Raw genomic sequence first — 17,308 nt, 5'->3', positions numbered from 1 at the left:
GGGTATATACAACGCATGGAAATGGTATGCCAGGTCGTTTTCCATATGTCGATGTTCCGGCTCCTCCTGTTTTCAAGAGGCAATATCATAATCGGCAAGGGCCACTTTTACGTCGTCCAGAAAGTCCTCGGACGTGACCAGGGCAAGCGAGTGAATGGAGCAGTCTGCTTCTTGCAGGATATATGGAGGTTCCTCAAGTTCCACCGTTTCTTCTTCTCCTAGGCGGGATAAGGCGTCCGCTTTCCCATTGCGTGACCCAGGCCTGTATTTGATTATGAAATCATAGTCGGAAAAAAACAAAGTCCATCTAAGCTGCCTCGGAGTCAAAGCTTTAGCCGTTTTGAGGAACAACAGGTTTCGATGATCCGTGATGATCTCAACAGTGTGTAAAGCACCTAGGAGGTAATGTCGCCACTCCTCACAAGCCCTTTTTATGGCAAGGAGTTCTTTATCCGTGATAGTGTAGTTTATCTCACAGGGTGTAAGTTTCCTTGAATAGTAGGCCACTGGGTGCAACTGCCCCGTGTTCGGATGTCTTTGTGACAAGATTCCTCCGAGGGCGTATTGGGAGGCGTCAGTTTGGAGGATATACGGCAGTTGAGGATCCGGATGTCTGAGAATCGGTGCCTGGGTGAACCTGTCCTTGAGAAGTTGAAAAGACTGTTCTGCTTCTGTTCCCCATACAAACGGTACGTTTTTTCGTAGGAGGGATGTGATGGGGTGGATAGTTTTCGAAAAGTCCTGAATAAAGCGCCGATAATAGTTGGCAAAGCCAAGAAAACTTTGCACAGCCTTCACATTCTGTGGAGTCTTCCAGTTAAGGATTACCTCAACTTTGCTCATATCCATCCGGAACCCTTGGGCGTCTATAATGTACCCCAAGAAGGCTACTTCCTGTACATGGAAAAGACATTTCTCCAACTTAGCGTACAACGAATTTTGTTGTAGCTTCCGCAGGACTGTTTTTACATGGACGATATGCTCAGACATTGTTGTTGAATAAATCAAAATATCGTCGATGTAGACCACACAGTATGATTCCAGACATCCTCTCAGCACCTCGTCCATGAAGAATTGGAAGGCTGCGGGGGCGTTGCAGAGACCAAAGGGCATTACCCGGTATTCGAATAAACCGAATTTGGTCCTGAAAGCTGTCTTCCACTCGTCCCCTTTTTGCACCCGCACAAGGTGGTAGGTCCCCCGAAGATCGAGCTTTGTGAAATATCGTGCTCCCTTCAATTGATCCATCAAGACCGGAATCAGGGGGAGAGGATAGCGGTTTTTTATTGTTACCTTGTTAATCGCACGGTAATCTATGCAGGGTCTTAGCTCATCGCAGTCCTTCTTGGCAATAAAAAACATCGGTGAAGACGCAGGGGAGGTTGAGTGTCTGATAAACCCGGTTGCCAGGTTATCATCAATATAGGTTTTCAAGTATTGGGTTTCTTTTTCCGTCAAGGCATACACCCTGCTGCAGGGGATATCCGCCCCCGGTACCAGGTCAACTCGACAGTCATAGACCCTATGGGGTGGTAACTGGGCTGCTTGTTGTTTGTCAAACAAGGCTTTAAATTCTTGGTATTCAACGGGAAGCACTGTGCACAACAGAACTTCTCAAAGGTGCAGGCGTTCGCCAAATAGGTGGCAGGTGAGGGTGCCGTGAGTGAAGGCTGCAGCTCATGTTTCTTACAATGTTCTTTACAATAGGGAGAGGTCATATTGACTGTACGGGATGACCAACTCACAAAAGGATCGTGCAATGTAAGCCAAGGCATACCCAAGATGAGTCGGAACTGCGGGGCATCTATCAGGTCAAATTGGATATGTTCTTGATGGTCTTCCCCAAACTCCATCAATAGTGAAAGGGTATTATAAACCACCGGACCAGATGAAAGAATGGTGCCGTCCACGGCTTTAACTGTTTCGGGTCGCGGCTTCTTTTCGCACGGGATGCCCATTCTTAACGCAAACTCTTGGTCGATGTAATTACCGGTAGCCCCCGAGTCAAGGAGAGCATCAATCTGTAGTTTGTGTTGAGAGGAAATCTAAGAGACACACTTACGTTCATGTGGGCCACTGCAGGATGAAGGGTGTTAGCAAGAACGGGGGAGATCATGGGAAGCTGGCATCTCAAGTCAGAGACCTCCGTCTGATTTGAGATCTTCAGTTTTCCGACGGTTCCACGTTCTTCATAGTAGCTTGGACTCAGGGAAGGGTAGAGCGTCCGGGAACGTAATTCCGGGCTCGACACTCCTTAATAAAATGTCCTCCTTTCCCACAATAGAGGCAAAGTTTCAGACGTCTTCTTTTATCTTTTTCTTCGGGAGTAAGGGGGCCTCTGATCCCTCCGATCTGCATGGGTTCAGACTCTTCTGACACCTTAATTTTCTCTTCTCCTCCGGTTCTGGGTCGGGTAATAGGATAGTAGAATCGATTGTCTCCTCTGGGTCTTTCTCCTTTTCGTTCTAGCAGACGGTGATCTAACTGGACGGTTAGATCGATAAGTTCTGATACCGTTGTCGGTAATTGCACCACTTGTGCCAACACATCTTTTAATTCTCCTCTTAAACCCTGATAAAAGAGGGAAATCCTTTTTTCCACCGGCCAATCCGTTTCCACTAACAGGCGATTAAAGGTGGTAATGTAGGACAACAGATCTTGTGAACCCTGTCTAAGTGTCATAATTTCCCGATCAAGGGTTAACATGTGAGATTTCCTATCGAATAGTTTTCTCAAAAATCAGAAAAGTTATGTAACACAGGGTCGTTACGTTCCAACAAGGGTATGGTCCAACTTGACGCATTCCCTCCCATGTAGGACATCATAAATGCCGTTTTAGCCGCTTCCTCCTGGAAGACTGCGGGCTTACACAAGAAATGAAGACGGCACTGATTTAGAAATGTTTCAAACTTACGAGGATCCCCATAAAACCTCTCCGGTGGGGCCAGAGGTATCCCCGTGTTCTGGATTATTTGAACAGTCGGTAAGGTATCCGTGGTTGTAGCGGGAGTAGATAAAGCAAAAAATAACCCCCGGTCCGGGATGACGAAGGTGGGGGTAACGTGGCTGGTTTGAGTATGGGTCTCACCACTGGTTCCTTAAGTGCCAAGTCAGACAACTCTTTGCGCATCTGTGTAACTTCCTGGTATAAGGATTGGTTCTCGGCTCGGGAGGTAAGGATCTCCTGTCGGAGTTCTGAGAAACTTTCCAGCAGGGAAGCGAGAGTAGCATCGACTTCCATCGTTCGAGCTGGTGAGTATTCTTGGGCTTGACAATCTGTCGGGATTGCAAGCAGCGCAAGTACAGTCGCGCGTCACTAACCTGAGGAATCGGGCCAGCAGGAACGATGAGATGAAGGTCCCCTCGACTTGTCTAAACACCACACTCAGTGGTGACGTGTGAATCACCTTCTGAGTGAGTATTACGAGAAGCCGGGAGGTGAGAAGGTTTTAGAAGAGCCGGAGTTTTGGATGTTGCCTTCTGGGTCTGGGTGATCCGCAAGACTCAGTTGAGGGACGGACTGCAGCGTGGAGAGACAATGGACAGGTATAAGCGCCTTGTCTCTTTGAGGTCACTTCCCTCCCCTGGTCCCAAGTAATGACACTTACCAGAGATAAAACTCTCTCGTCTTTGAATGCTAACAATCAGTTCCTCAATCCGAGATAACCGAATAGGTGAAGAGAAAGTTATCGTCACTTTCTCCAATGGCGTATTTTCCAATGAGGCTCTTCTAGTCTCGGAAACAGAAAAGTATATTTACTTTGTAGACTCTTGTTCTCAATAACTCTTGGGAACAATATTGTCGTGATAGGGTACAATAACAATGAACTCAAGTAAGAACTCTGTCTTACGGAACTTGGGATCTTCTGGGGAATAAATTAAATCAGAACGCGTAATACGCGGGAAACTTGAAAGAAAGAAAAATACTGGGAAAGAAGAACGATCCCGTTCTTCTTTTGCAATACTTGCGACTTGTCGGAAGTTTTCTCCACTCCTCTGACCTCGCAGGATTTTCTTCGGCGTAGACTTGGATCCGTTGACCACGCAGGCTTTTCTTCGGCGTAGGCTTGAATGTTCTCTGACCACGCAGGCTCTTCGTCTGCGCTGGGTTTCTTCTCGGTATACATCCGGCGGGGACAACACCATCCGCCAATACCTAAACCACCATAACAATTGTCAAGCGCCGACCTGTTGCAGAGGAGGAGCTTATATAGGCTCAGCCTTCTTTCCTGCTCTCCAGAGCCGCTTTGCCTTCTGGGACATGTAGTCCGTTTGGAGAGATCGTGCTATTTTGCCTTTTCTTCTTTTTCTCGCCGTGGTGGCGAGAGCGATCGCGACAAAAATACTCGCTAAAGTACTTGTTATGCTCCTCTGGCTCCTCAGGATCGGTGTGATGCTATAAGGGTTCCACTTCCTGATCGTTCCGAACTCAATATGATTATCACTGAGTTACGGTCAGATCGGACAGGGGACAAAGGACGGGATAGGGACAGCAGGGACAAAGGATCTGTAAAACACAAACATACAACACATTAGTAAACTAGTCACATCCAACATTGAATATCTACTCTCATTAGATCTCGCTAGTATCTTGTACCTTGACTGCAGATCCCCTGCACACGACACTTCCAAAGAACGCACCTCCGTGCAATGAAAACAACCCTGCATAGAATACTGATTACTTCATCAGCCCCAATAGTTTATTCCTCCTTAATGTTATGGAGCTCAAAAGCTCTACAGTACTGAAGCAATTGTAGCCCGACGGGTCCTTCCCCTATTTTTGTGCGTGAGCCTCGGTATTACTAAATCCAAAGGAAATGTCTTTGCAAATTAACACGTTGGCGCTCCTCCTCTTTGGGGATCAACACGCATTCCCAGGGAGAAGGACAGGTCCCAATTCCAAGCGCTCCTCCTCACCGGGGGATCAACACGCTTTAGTTTATGTCTGAGAAAATGTAAAAACTGAAAGGTAATTACTTAACCCCTCCGTTCACTTCTTAACGGAGTTTTTTCCAAGTGCCCTTTGTCTGCTCCGTTAATCGTTCCACAGTTCTGACCCCTTGCAGCCGCACGGGTCAATCTGAACGCCAAAGATGAAGCAGCCTGCAGCGGCAATATCACTGAGAGTAGAGCAGCCGCTCTCTCTCTTACCTGTAGCTGAAGTCTCTTCGGTAAATTCCCGCGGCCCCAGACCTCTCAAACTGCTCACCTCGAAGGCGAGCGGAATCCGGGCACGCGAAGACAAACTCTTTTTCTCCCGTCAAGGCACACGGGTTTCCCAATGTCGGCGACTCCTCGCCGACCAGCCGAAATGATTCAGATGTCCAAAATTACGCGCGCTGGTTCGTGCACACGTGTCACTCAAATAACCTCCTCCTGCCTCTAGGCATTCTGGGACCCGTAGTCCTCCGTTGTTTTTTGTCCTTTCCTATAATCTAGGCAGGCGCCTCAGCTGGATCCCGACAGTACTGGCCACCCGCTTGTCACAGCTGATGACCAGGATTGTGTTGCCCAATCAGTCGGGTTTCGTGGCTGGTCGGTCCACCTCCCACAACCTCCGGACTCTATTCTCTCTGCTTCGCACAGTTCATCCTGATATGCCTGTCGCAGCTGTCTTCCTCGACGCATCTAAGGCTTTCGACTCAGTCGAGTGGCCTTACCTTTTCTCGGTGCTGGCTAGCATGGGGTTCCCCAAATTGTTTATATCCTGGGTCCGCCTACTTTATACTCGCCCCACGGCGAGGGTGTTGATTAACGGTCGCCTGTCACAACCTATTGCAATTACCAGGGACACACGCCAGGGTTGTCCACTTTCTCCCCTGCTTTTCGCCATAGCAGTTGAACCTCTTGCCTGTCGCTTACATCAATTACACCGAGATGGGGCTGTGCAATGCCTACAACGTCAAATAGATGTGTCTCTATACGCAGACGACATCACGTTGTACGTTAAGCACCCCGAGATGCACCTCAATCCCTTACTCAGGGAGTTTGTTGCGTTTGGTGGGATGTCAGGTGTACATATCAACTGGTCCAAGTCGCAGTTGTTCCCCTTAACAGATGCGATAACTGACTTTCCTCTCGACTATCCACTGGAGTGGTGTAGGACCGATCTCCGGTACCTGGGGATCCGCATATCCCGGGACAAGGACGAGACATTACGGTCCAATTATGGAGTGGCAATAACCAAGCTGGCCGCTTCTGTGGATCGCTGGATCACCCTGCCGCTTTCCATGGCTGGAAGGACATCCCTCATTAAAATGGTAATCCTCCCCCGATTTCTTTACTTCTTCCTTAACATTCCTTATTTCCCCGGCGCTTTTTTCTTCAAAACCCTGAAGATGGAGTTGCGCAGGCTGTTCTGGGGTGGCAAGAGCCCCCGGCTCAAATGGTCCACGCTCACTCTCCCCTATGACAGGGGAGGTTTTGATGTCCCCGATTTCGAGGCATATTATCAGTGTGTGCAGGCACACTTCGCCTACCACTGGATGGCTCCTACGCCTTTCATGCCACATATCGCGGTGGAAGACTGGATAGTGCACCCTCTCCCGCTCAATGGGTTGCTACACTGCCCTGAAACATCCATACCCACGCCGAATACTCCGGTCTCCTGCACATTGGACGCGTGGCGCCGTATAGCCAAGAGCTTGTCATGTCCCCTGCCCTACTCGCCCAGATTGCCGTTCACCTATCATCCTAATCTTACCCTGTTGTTGGAGCAAGGTTTCCGCAACCTTTGTGCAAGGAATCATATCACCTGCTGGGGCGACTTGTTTTCTAATGGTCATTTTAAGTCTGCGGAACTTTTTTTTGCGACGCATAGCCACAACCCCTCGAGAGTTCTTTTACTATACACGCCTGTGGGCGGGGATGAGAGACATCCTTCCCGACTTCCCTGATGAACCCGAGGTTCTGTCTCCACTTAATTTCCTGCTCTGCTCACAAGATGGGGCTCATCTGGTCTCCGGCCTTTACCGCCAGCTCAGGGGCGCAGCCCCGACGCCGGATTCTAGTGCTCGGACGCACTGGACTACGGAATTAGCCACTGGCATTACCGACGAGCAATGGCATTATTGCTGTGCGCTCACCTCACGCATCTCTGCTAGTAGCAGATTGAAAATCATACATTATAAATTCCTGCAGCGGGTGTATTATACGCCGGCGAGGAAACGCAGATTCGGCCTGGCGGATGATGATCGTTGCGAGCGCTGTCGCGCCGAGCATGCAGACTTTCTGCATTTGGCATGGGGATGCCTCCAAGTGGAGTGCTACTGGCAGCAGGTAACAGGGGCGCTTACTGAGATGACGGGGGAAGCGGTGCCCATGGATCCACTGGTGACACTTCTCGGGTACACTTGACAGATCCCTAGATCTTGCCGGAAATTTGTCGATATTGCATTGCTCTTGGCCAAAAGGCGTGTGGCGTGCCGCTGGGGTCGAGGCAGAGCGCCCAAATTTAAGGAATGGCTGGCGGACCTGACCTATTGTCAAGATCAACACAATACATTCGCTGAGTTACTGCCCATCTCGAGTCGGCCCAGCGACATCTGGGGTCCACTAGTGAGCTATTTGCTTGCACGCTCAGATGACGCAGATCCGCCGGAAGACCCCCCTGTTACTGTTTAAAATCCTAGCTTGAACCCCGGACCCGACCACTGATCCCATTCATGTACCCGTGGTCCCTACTGGATGGTCCACGCCGGGGCCTCTCACCCTCTCACATACCGACTAGACCTACTCCCCGGGCCCCACGCAATCCCCAGCGTTGTGGATCTCCCTCCTTCCATTTGTCTGTCACCCCCCTATGTCATTCAGGGATTCCATACGCCATGCCCAGCACACACCGATACTCTTTCTATTACTTAACACTCCAGGATACCACATGCATTGCTTCTTATAGTACTGATGGATAGCTGTTGGATTTGGTATGACGCGGCTGTAGTACCATGCCCACCTCTGCCTGCCTGGGTTGCCCCACCAGCATATCACCTATTCTCTTTCTGAACGGACGTGAATTGCCTCTTAGTTTCTGTACTGTTGGGGGTTTCTGTTCACTGTTACGGGTATGAATAACACAAAAAAAAAAAAAACTGTTGTGCTGCTGTTTATCCTTCATTGCCCTTCAACACCGGCTGTGTTATCATCCTCACTCGCGGATATGCTGTGCCGCCGGGCCTCAGGGATGCCGGCCACGAGGCTGTGTTATGGCTACCTTCCTATGCTGCCGGCCTCCGGGTTGTAGGCGCAAAAAGCTGTGTATTATGATTTTTCTTATACAATAAAGCAGTTTTTGAACTCAAAAAAAAAAAGGAACTTTTGTAAGATTGCGACAACAGTATATTTTATGTTTATTTTCCCCACAGGTTCGGACTTTGTTCCTTTTAATTTTTCTTAAAGTTTGGAAGGAACGTAGTGTCCTGCTGGACACGTTCTAGTCTTAAACAATCAGTAACCCACATTGATACATCCACCCACCACCAGCGTCACGAGTCAGGTGACCTGGTTAATAAAGGGGGCCGAGCGCTCGTGGACAGTTTACTAACCTACTACCCTGTGTCTGGGTCCCCATGATCACCGTAATGCGGGTTTAGTGCCCAACACTACAGTAACGTTTGTTTTTAGGTCTCGCGACCTATCAATGCGCGCAAGCGCATTGAGCGGAGCGAGAATTCAAGTGCTCAAAATACTCGTGAAACCAAGGGTTTCGTTCGTGCGGTTTTCTTTGAGTTCACGTGAATCACATGACCAAACAAGCACGCGCATCAGCCTCCCTCCCTACGGCCCCCACCACATCAAAGGGCTTCTCCCAGCGTGTGCTCTGCGGCTTCTCCTCCCCTAATTATTTAAAGCTTCAGCGCAAGGCACACGCATTTGTTCACATTGCCGCTCTTGTTTGTTTAAAGCTTCAGCGCGAGGCACATGCATTTTTTCGGCTTTAATTCTATTTTTTCGAAATTGATGTACTGCAGTTGTGTCTCTCCAAGGACTACCACTGTGTACTCTGTGTCTGTGTGCACAGAAGATACTGGTTCTAAACACATGCGATGCCGGTACGCACACGTGGGTGAGTGTGCCGTATTTGTTATGGGTCAGATCATGGGTGCTCACAAACTTTCTCTAGGGGGCCAAATTTACAGTGTGGTTTATGTCCGAGGGCCGCACTGGTGGGGTCGGGGTCAGTGGGGGAAGGGGCGGGGCTAGAGCAAAAAGAAAAAAACTGTGACCATGAGGTTGATCACAGGTCCCAGCAGCGGACGCCTTCGTCCACTGAGCCACCAGACCCGGCATACACACATCTCTCTCTCTCTCGTTCTTTCTCTCCCTCACTCTCTCTCCTTCCCTCTCTCTCCCTCTGTCTCTCTGTCTCCATCTGTCTCCCTCACTCTGACTGTATCGCTCCCTCTCTCCCTCTGTCTCACTCCCTCTCTCCCTCTGTCTCACTCTTTCTCTCCCTCTGTCTTGCTCACTCCCTCTCTCCCTCTGTCTCACTCACTCTGAATGTCTCACTCTCTATATCTCCCTCTCCATCTCTGTCTACCTCTCCATCTCTCTCTACCACTCCATCTCTGTCTACCTCTCCATCCCTGTCTACCTCTCCATCTCTCTCTACCACTTCATCTCTGTCTACCTCTCCATCCCTGTCTACCTCTCCATCTCTGTCTTCCTCTCCCTCACTCTGTTTCCCTCTCCCTCAGTTTTCCTCTCCCTCACTCTGTTTCCCTCTCCCTCAGTTTCCCTCTTTCTCACTCTGTTTCCCTCTCCCTCAGTTTCCCTCTCTCTCACTCTGTTTCCCTCTCCCTCAGTTTCCCTCTCTCTCACTCTGTTTCCCTCTCCCTCCTTCCCTCTGTCTCCCTCTCTCCTTCCTTCCCTCTGTCTCCCTCTCTCCTTCCCTCTCCCTCCTTCCCTTTCCCTCCTTCCCTTTCCCTCTTTCCCTCGGTCTCCCTCTCTCTCCCTGCCTCACTCTGTCTCCCTCCCTCACTCTGTCCCCCTCCCTCACTCTGTCTCCCTCCCTCACTCTGTCCCCCTCCCTCACTCTGTCTCCCTCCCTCACTCTGTCTCCCTCCCTCACTCTTAGCGGGCTCCCTCGCTCTTAGCGGGCTCCCTCGCTCTTAGCGGGTTCCCTCACTCTTAGCGGGCTCCCTCACTCTTGGCGGGCTCCCTTACTCTTGGCGGGCCCCCTTACTCTCCTTCCCTTTCCCTCCCTCCCTCTCCCTCCCTCCCTCCCTCACTCTCCTTCCCTTACTCTCTCCTTCCCTCACTCTCTCCCTCCCTCACTCTCTCCTTCCCTCGCTCTCTCCTTCCCTCGCTCTCCTTCCCTCGCCCTCCCTCTCCCCTCGCCCTCCCTCTCTCCTCGCCCTCACTCTCTCCTTCCCTCACTCTCTCCTTCCCTCACTCTCTCCTCCCTCACTCTATCCTCCCTCGCTCTCCTCCCTCCCTCCCTCTCCCTCCCTCCCTCTCCCTCCCTACCTCTCCCTCACTCTCCCTCGCTCTCCCTCCCTCGCTCTCCCTCCCTCGCTCTCCTTCCCTCACTCTCTCCTCCCTCACTCTCTCCTCCCTCACTCTATCCTCCCTCACTCTATCCTCCCTCCCTCTCCCTCCCTCTCTCCCTCCCTCTCCCTCCCTCTCCCTCCCTCCCTCTCCCTTGCTCTCCCTGCCTCGCTCTCCCTCCCTCGCTCTCCTTCCCTCTCTCTCTCCTTCCCACTCCCTCCTTCCCTCACTCTCCCTCACTCTCTCCTTCCCTCACTCTCCTTCCCTCTCCCTCCTTCACTCTCCCTCCCTCTCTCCTTCGCTCCCTCTCTCCTTGCCTCCCTCTCTCCTTCCCTCACTCACTCTCTCCTTCCCTCGCCCTCCCTCCCCCTCGCCCTCTCCTCGCCCTCACTCTCTCCTTCCCTCACTCTCTCCTCCCTCACTCTCCCTCCCTCACTCTCCCTCGCTCTCTCCTTCCCTCGCTCTCTCCTTCCCTCACTCTCTCCTTCCCTTGCTCTCCCTCCCTCTCCCTCGTCCTTCCTCTCCCTCGTCCTCACTCTCTCCTTCCCTCGCTCTACCTCTCCCTCGCCCTCCCTCTCCTGCCCTCACTCTCCTGCCATCACTCTCCTGCCATCACTCTCCCTCACTCTCCTTCCCTCCCTCTCCCTCCCTGTCTCTCGCCCTCCCTCTCTCTCCCTGTCTCCCTCCCTCCACCTTGCCCGTGTGTGCCCGGGCTGAGACAGCTTCTGGGCAGGCACACACACAAACACAGCCTCACCGGAGCACTTCACACGTCTTCAAAAGACACTTCGTATGATAATGAGGCTTTGTCACCTCTTAGCCCCCCTGCAGCCCCACTCTGACTACAAAGGGAATCGCCCGGCCCCCACAGAGCAGCAGTCTGAGTCGCGCTGCCGCAGGGGTTTTTGCTGACACTGTAAAAAAAAAAAAAATTTAAACACAGGTATATGTCTGCAAGGTCCGCGGGCCGCCAGGGAAGGCTTGCCGGGCCGCCCCTGGCCCGCGGGCCGTACTATGAGTACCCGTGGGTCAGATGATGCTACAAGTTTACATACAAGGGTGTGCTCTGACGGTGTAGTGTGGCTGGTGGTGCGCGGGTGCGCGCTCACGAAATGATGTAGTTTTGTGCCCATAGATGTTGTTGCAAGTGTCTCTGGAGAATTGCTTACGTTTCTCTTGTGTGCATAACTGTTTGAACACAGCAGTCACTATGCGTGTGCACAAGGTGGTGCACGGGTCCGCTGAGGTATTGCCGGCTGGTATTTGAGGTGCGCGTGTTGCCCGAGTACAGATGAAAGGGATGGGACCTATGTGCACATGGACGGATTTGTCTTTTTAACGCTGATGGCGGTGGGGTGTGCGGATGTGTGCACATCGATCGCTGTGAAGGTTCGTGCACAGAGGGCAGGTGGGAGCACAGTCGATGCTGATTGTGTACACACTGAGTTAACTGTGTTGTGTACAGGTGGGAGACCGGTTCCCTAAATCCACACGTGTGGGTGTGGCTATGTTTGCTTTAGTGCAGACAGTAGATTCCCCGGCCTCTAGGCGCTGTTCTAAGTCACTATGAGGACAAAAAGCAGATAGTATCCAAGCAGATCGAATCGATTGCCTCTTGGTACACTGAGGTAGGGACGGGGGTGCTTGAACCCAATAATGTAATGCCTGCGCACATGGAAGGGGCCGGTGTACAAACACACACTCGTGCATACACGACGCTGCCCGGGTCAGTTTGGTAACTTTCTATGTGCACACAGGAAAGGAAACGCCTATCCGTACATGGGTGCTTTCTATCAAACAGCTCACGGTCTGGTGCCTGCAAGCCCTGGGCAGGCTGCCTGGATCATGCACACCCCGGGGAGGCTGCCTGCTCCAGGCACACCCCGGGGAGGCTGCCTGGTCCATGCACACCCCGGGGAGGCTGCCTGCTCCATGCACACCCCGGGGAGGCTGCCTGTTCCACAGCAACACCGGGGATGTTCTACGTAGCCTGTTCCACGCCGGCCTGTGGAGACCGCATGTCCCATGCAGACACGGGGCGGCTGCCTGTTCCACGGAGTCACTCGGAGATGTTCCATGCAGACCCTGGGGGCTGTCTGTTCTACGCACACATAGGGGAGCTGCCTGCTCCATGCACACACCGGGGTGGCTGCCGACAGACCCTGAAGAGGCTGCCTGTTCCATGCTGACCCCGGAGAAGCTGCCTGTTCCATGCATACACAGGGGAGCTGTCTGTGCGATGCATACACAAGGGAACTGCCTGCTCCATGCACACACCGGGGTGACTGCCTACAGACCCTGAAGAGGCTGCCTGTTCCATGCTGACCCCGGAGAAGCTGCCTGTTCCATGCATATACAGGGGAGCTGTCTGTGCGATGCATACACAGGGGAACAGCCTGCTCCATGCACACCCCGGGGTGGCTGCTTACAAACCCTGAAGAGGCTGCCTGTTCCATGCTGACCCCGGAGAAGCTGCCTGTTCTATGCATACACAGGAGAGCTGCCTGTGCCATGCATACCCCGGGGAGAGTGTCTGTTCATGCAGACCCTGGGGAGGCTGTCTGTTCCGTGCAGACACTGGCGGGGTGGGGGTCTGCCTGTTCCAAGCATAGGCAGGGAAGGCTGCCTGTTCTGCCGAGAATGCTCTGACTGCACACAGAGGATGCACATATGCGGGCAGGGCGCTTCTGGGCACATACGGAATGCTCTAAGTGAGCACACACGAGAGCACAGGGACCGGCTTGTTTGACGGGCCTGGTGACCGGTCCGTGCATTAACCGAGAGTAACTGCCCTGTCAGCTTGTCGACTGCACGGAGTGCGGCCGCGTTTTCCACGTCACTGCTTTGCAAGTGGCTTGAAAATTGTGACGGATTTTGTACTTTGTCTAGATGATAATAGAGGGACTTTGCACTGCTTCACAAGTGGCTTTAAAATGTGATGGACTTAGTCTATTTGATAAGATGATAAGAAAGGGCGACGTTTGCTCTGCGGCTTCTCCTCCCCTAATTATTTAAAGCTTCAGCGCGAGGCACACGCATTTTTTCGGCTTTAATTCTATTTTTTCGAAATTTGCAAACACCCTTATAGATTCAGCTTGCAAAAACGTACCCCATGTTGTACTGGCATGTCTGTGTGACTGCTTGTCTGACCTTCGGCAAACATTGGCTTTCCGACAGCATTTTTGCAGCACTCTTCACAATGCACAGCATTCTGCGAACAATTATTATCACTGGAAACTGCTTCATTTAGTTTTATTCCTCTGATTGGATTCACACTCCGGGACATCTACCGAATCGAGTAAAATATCCATTTCGACGGAGGCCGCTTTGAAAATGATTTTATTGTTTCAGCCGTTGATTTGCCACGGAGGCAGGGTGTTCGGTTCAGCGGGTGAGAGCGGTAATGTCGAGAGACCTTGTCATACATTCGTACAGCGCATGAATGAATGGATGAATTAGCAATCTGGGAATCACTCCATTTGAGGTGCACGGTGTCTCCGAGGCCGGCTCCTGTTCTGCCATGAGCATTGTAGTACACAGTATTTAAAACAAGCACTGGCGTTGCCAATAGGTTTCGCATTTGGAAAGTTGGAGCTATTGGTTTTGTAAATGACATTTTATATTTATATATTGTTATTGACAATGCCAATAACGATATATAAATATAAAATGTCATTTACAAAACCAATAGCTTCAACTTTCCTACTGCGAGACCTATTGGCAACACCAGTGCTTGTTGTGCCTGAGTGACTGCCATGAATTGCAGTATTTTACCTCTACTTGTACTTTGTACGCTTTTGTAACCTGGACACGATTTCCTCTTGTAATGCACAGTTCGCTCCTCTTGTATTTTGTTTGCTCACAATTGTCATTTTTACCTCATAACAACGTCTGCTTTTGTAATTTGTTCACCTGTAATGTTCTCATGTATCAGTTCCTATTGTACAGTGCTCTGACACCTTCGGGTAAAGTCCGCGCTTTTGAAAAACACATAAAATACATTAATTAATAAAAAATGAATACTCCAATCACCTCATACCCTAGTGTAGTATAAACACGCTACGGGCGCCCTTATCCAAGATGTCGGCCGTCCTCGGAAGACAAAGGTGCCCTTAGCCAAGATGTCGCCCGTCCTCGGTAGACAATGGTGCCCTTATCCAAGATGTCGGCCGTCCTCGGAAGACAAAGGGGCCCTTAGCCAAGATGTCGCCCGTCCTGGAAAGACAAAGGTGCCCTTATCCAAGATGTCGACCGTCCTCGGTAAACAAAGGTGCCCTTATCCAAGATGGTGGCCGTCCTCGGAAGACAAAGGTGCCCTTATCCAAGATGTCGTCCGTCCTCGGAAGACAAAGGTGCCCTTATCCAAGATGTCGCCTGTTCTCGGTAGACAACGGTGCCCTTATCCAAGAAGGCACCCGTCGCTGCAGACTACACCAGTGCCCCTATCCAAGATGGCGGACGTACTCGCAGACGAGCGTTGACGTCTCATCCCCTGATGCAAGATGGCGGCCATCGTCACCCGGGTGGGGCGGAGAGCAGGTGAGCGCGCGCGGGCAGGAGAGGGCTCAGGGCAGGGCCGGGGGGTGGACGGGGCACCTGGGCAGGGAGCGGGGGTGGAGGGATTCAGGGCCGTGGGGGGAGAGGCGGTGCGAGGTCCTGTCGGGTGAGAGCCGGGCCCCAAAATGGCGGCTTGTTTACAACGGGCGGCGCGGCCCTCGAGGACGGGGGCTCATAAGAGGCATCTTTATAAAGCGCGGACTCGACCCGGGGGCGTCAGAGGCCTCACGGGAGACCCAGAGACGGACAGGGATGGAACCAACACAAACAGCAGGACATAGAATCAAAACAACGCAGGCGAAGGAACACAATATAAAACACAGACTCTACAAACAAAAATATAAACATGTGACAAATTAACGCCTTCACTGTGGTGCTAAGGGGGGGCGCGCGGCACTCCCGCGCTTGTGACGGAACCGTTCCGTCACGCCCCACGGGTGAGCTGTGCTTGTGACGGAACGGTTCCGTCACGGCCCCGTCCGCTCAATAGAACCGCCAGCGCAGGTGCAGAATTCACGCCGCGCAGGCGCGGCGAGCGGGCCTTTTGAGGTTTCCTAATGGTTCCAGATAGAGATCAAACAGAGTAGGAGCAAGGATAGAACCTTGAGGGACGCCATGACCAACCACCAGGGGAGACAAGAGATTGTTCGCAATCTTGATCATTTGGGATCTGTCCGAGAGGAAAGAGGCAACCCATTTGAGTACTGTGCCTTCCACGCCCATTCTCTGTTGAAGAATGTTAAGGAGGGTGTTGTGATTAACAGTGTTAAAAGCTGCAGAGAGGTCAAAATGAATCAGAAGGCACGATTTCCCCGAATCGAATATGCAGCACATCATCGATCACTTGCAGCAAGGTTGCTTTAGTGCTGCAGTTTTGACCAGCTTTTCAGTCCCGCATCTGGCTACTATTATCATGTCGGAATAGTGATTTCATTAATTTGGGTTCATGAGGGATCTCATGATAATTACAACGACATTGTAAAATATGAAAAGAATCATTTTCCACTGATTGTTTTACAGATGCCTGGACACAGTGTTCTTTGTATTATTATTTGCTTTGTATGGTCTGTGTATGAATGTATGGCCAAGTGTGTATGAAATGTTGTATTTATATGTTTGTATATATTGTACATAAAACGTATTTCATTGTTCATTTTGTATTTTCCACGCACAACGAATAATGTGTTGAAAAAAGAAAAAAAGACCGCTTGCAAAAATTAAATAAAATTGCTCGGTGTTACAAGTTAACCGGTTGTTGTTTGATTCAATCAAAACAACCTTCATTGAAACCAGCTCATTTAATTATTGAAACCCCAGTTTTGGCTCTTGTGTTGGTCATTAGTAGCAGTTTTGAATAAAGCCCGACTGGAACATGTTGAGGAGATTATTGTCCATAATGTGTTGGGAAAGTTGTTTTGCAACACATTTTTCTGTGATCTTCGAAAGAAAAGGGAGATTGGTGATGGGGCGGAAGTTATTGAGGTCATTTGCATCTGCAGAGGGTTTTTTAGGTCTCTGCCTGCCAATGCGCATCAGAAAAGCTTACCAAGAGGGCTTTGGCAGGCAGATTACGCACAGTGCATGTGCTCCATGCACGCGCTTGCCATTTGCTCTCCAAGCCTCTGCGTCAGACTTCAAAGTAATCCCTTCCGCTCCGCCGCCACACCATCCTCGTCACAAACCACCATTTGTCTGTCCCCCGCATCATCGCATCAGACCCGCCACAGCAATGCCGAGAGCTTCAGATTTCAAAGGAATGCTCTCCCCCGCCCCACTCTGCGCAATGCAAGAGCTTGCTACTTCACAAGCTCCGCAGAATCAGCACTCCTCCGAAGACTTGTTTACAGCGCTTAAAGCAACGCCAAAAGCTTGTGCTTTCCTTTCCACCCGTATCATTTCAGGCACGCTTAGTGCTTAAATAAAGATAACAGGAACACGCTGTTACTGTGAACAGGGCTTGAATCAATCACCGTCAACTCGCAGTCTTTTTTTTGTTTTTCTGCCTCCTCTAGTTAAGAAATGCACAATTTGGCTCGATGTACTAATGTTCTTTCGGGAGTGTATTGTGCATGCGCTCTGCCGCTCTCCGCCCACAGACTCTCATTCCACCCGTCTCTTTTCAGGCACGCTTAGCTCTTAAAGCAATGCCAAGAGCTTGTTTTTTGCTTTCCTTTCCACCGTCTCTTTTTCAGGCACGCTTAGCGCTTAAATAAAGATAACAGGAACACGCTGTTACTGTGAACAGGGCTTGAATCAATCACCGACA

General features: G+C 51.0%; 1 protein-coding gene across 17 annotated transcripts in view; it reads left to right on the top strand.

Moving 5' to 3' along the window:
- The first annotated feature begins 14,938 nt into the window (after positions 1-14,938).
- The window catches only part of LOC147725800 (uncharacterized), a 652,895-nt gene continuing 650,525 nt past the window's right edge, over positions 14,939-17,308 (top strand). For 4 of the 17 annotated variants that reach the window (XM_086959961.1, XM_086959951.1, XM_086959954.1 and 1 more), the window contains exon 1: positions 14,980-15,024. The gene's annotated coding sequence lies outside the window, so the exon portion shown is untranslated. Of the gene's footprint in view, positions 15,025-17,308 lie in introns of all 17 variants that reach the window. The other 13 variants (XM_086959970.1, XM_086959959.1, XM_086959969.1 and 10 more) reach the window with 9 other exon arrangements.

Source organism: Lissotriton vulgaris, chromosome 3_1 (genome assembly GCF_964263255.1).
Source record: "Lissotriton vulgaris chromosome 3_1, aLisVul1.2, whole genome shotgun sequence".
Taxonomy (NCBI): Eukaryota; Metazoa; Chordata; class Amphibia; order Caudata; family Salamandridae; genus Lissotriton; species Lissotriton vulgaris.
The sequence above is the reverse complement of the archived record's forward strand: the minus strand, read 5'-3'. Positions and strand labels throughout refer to the sequence as shown.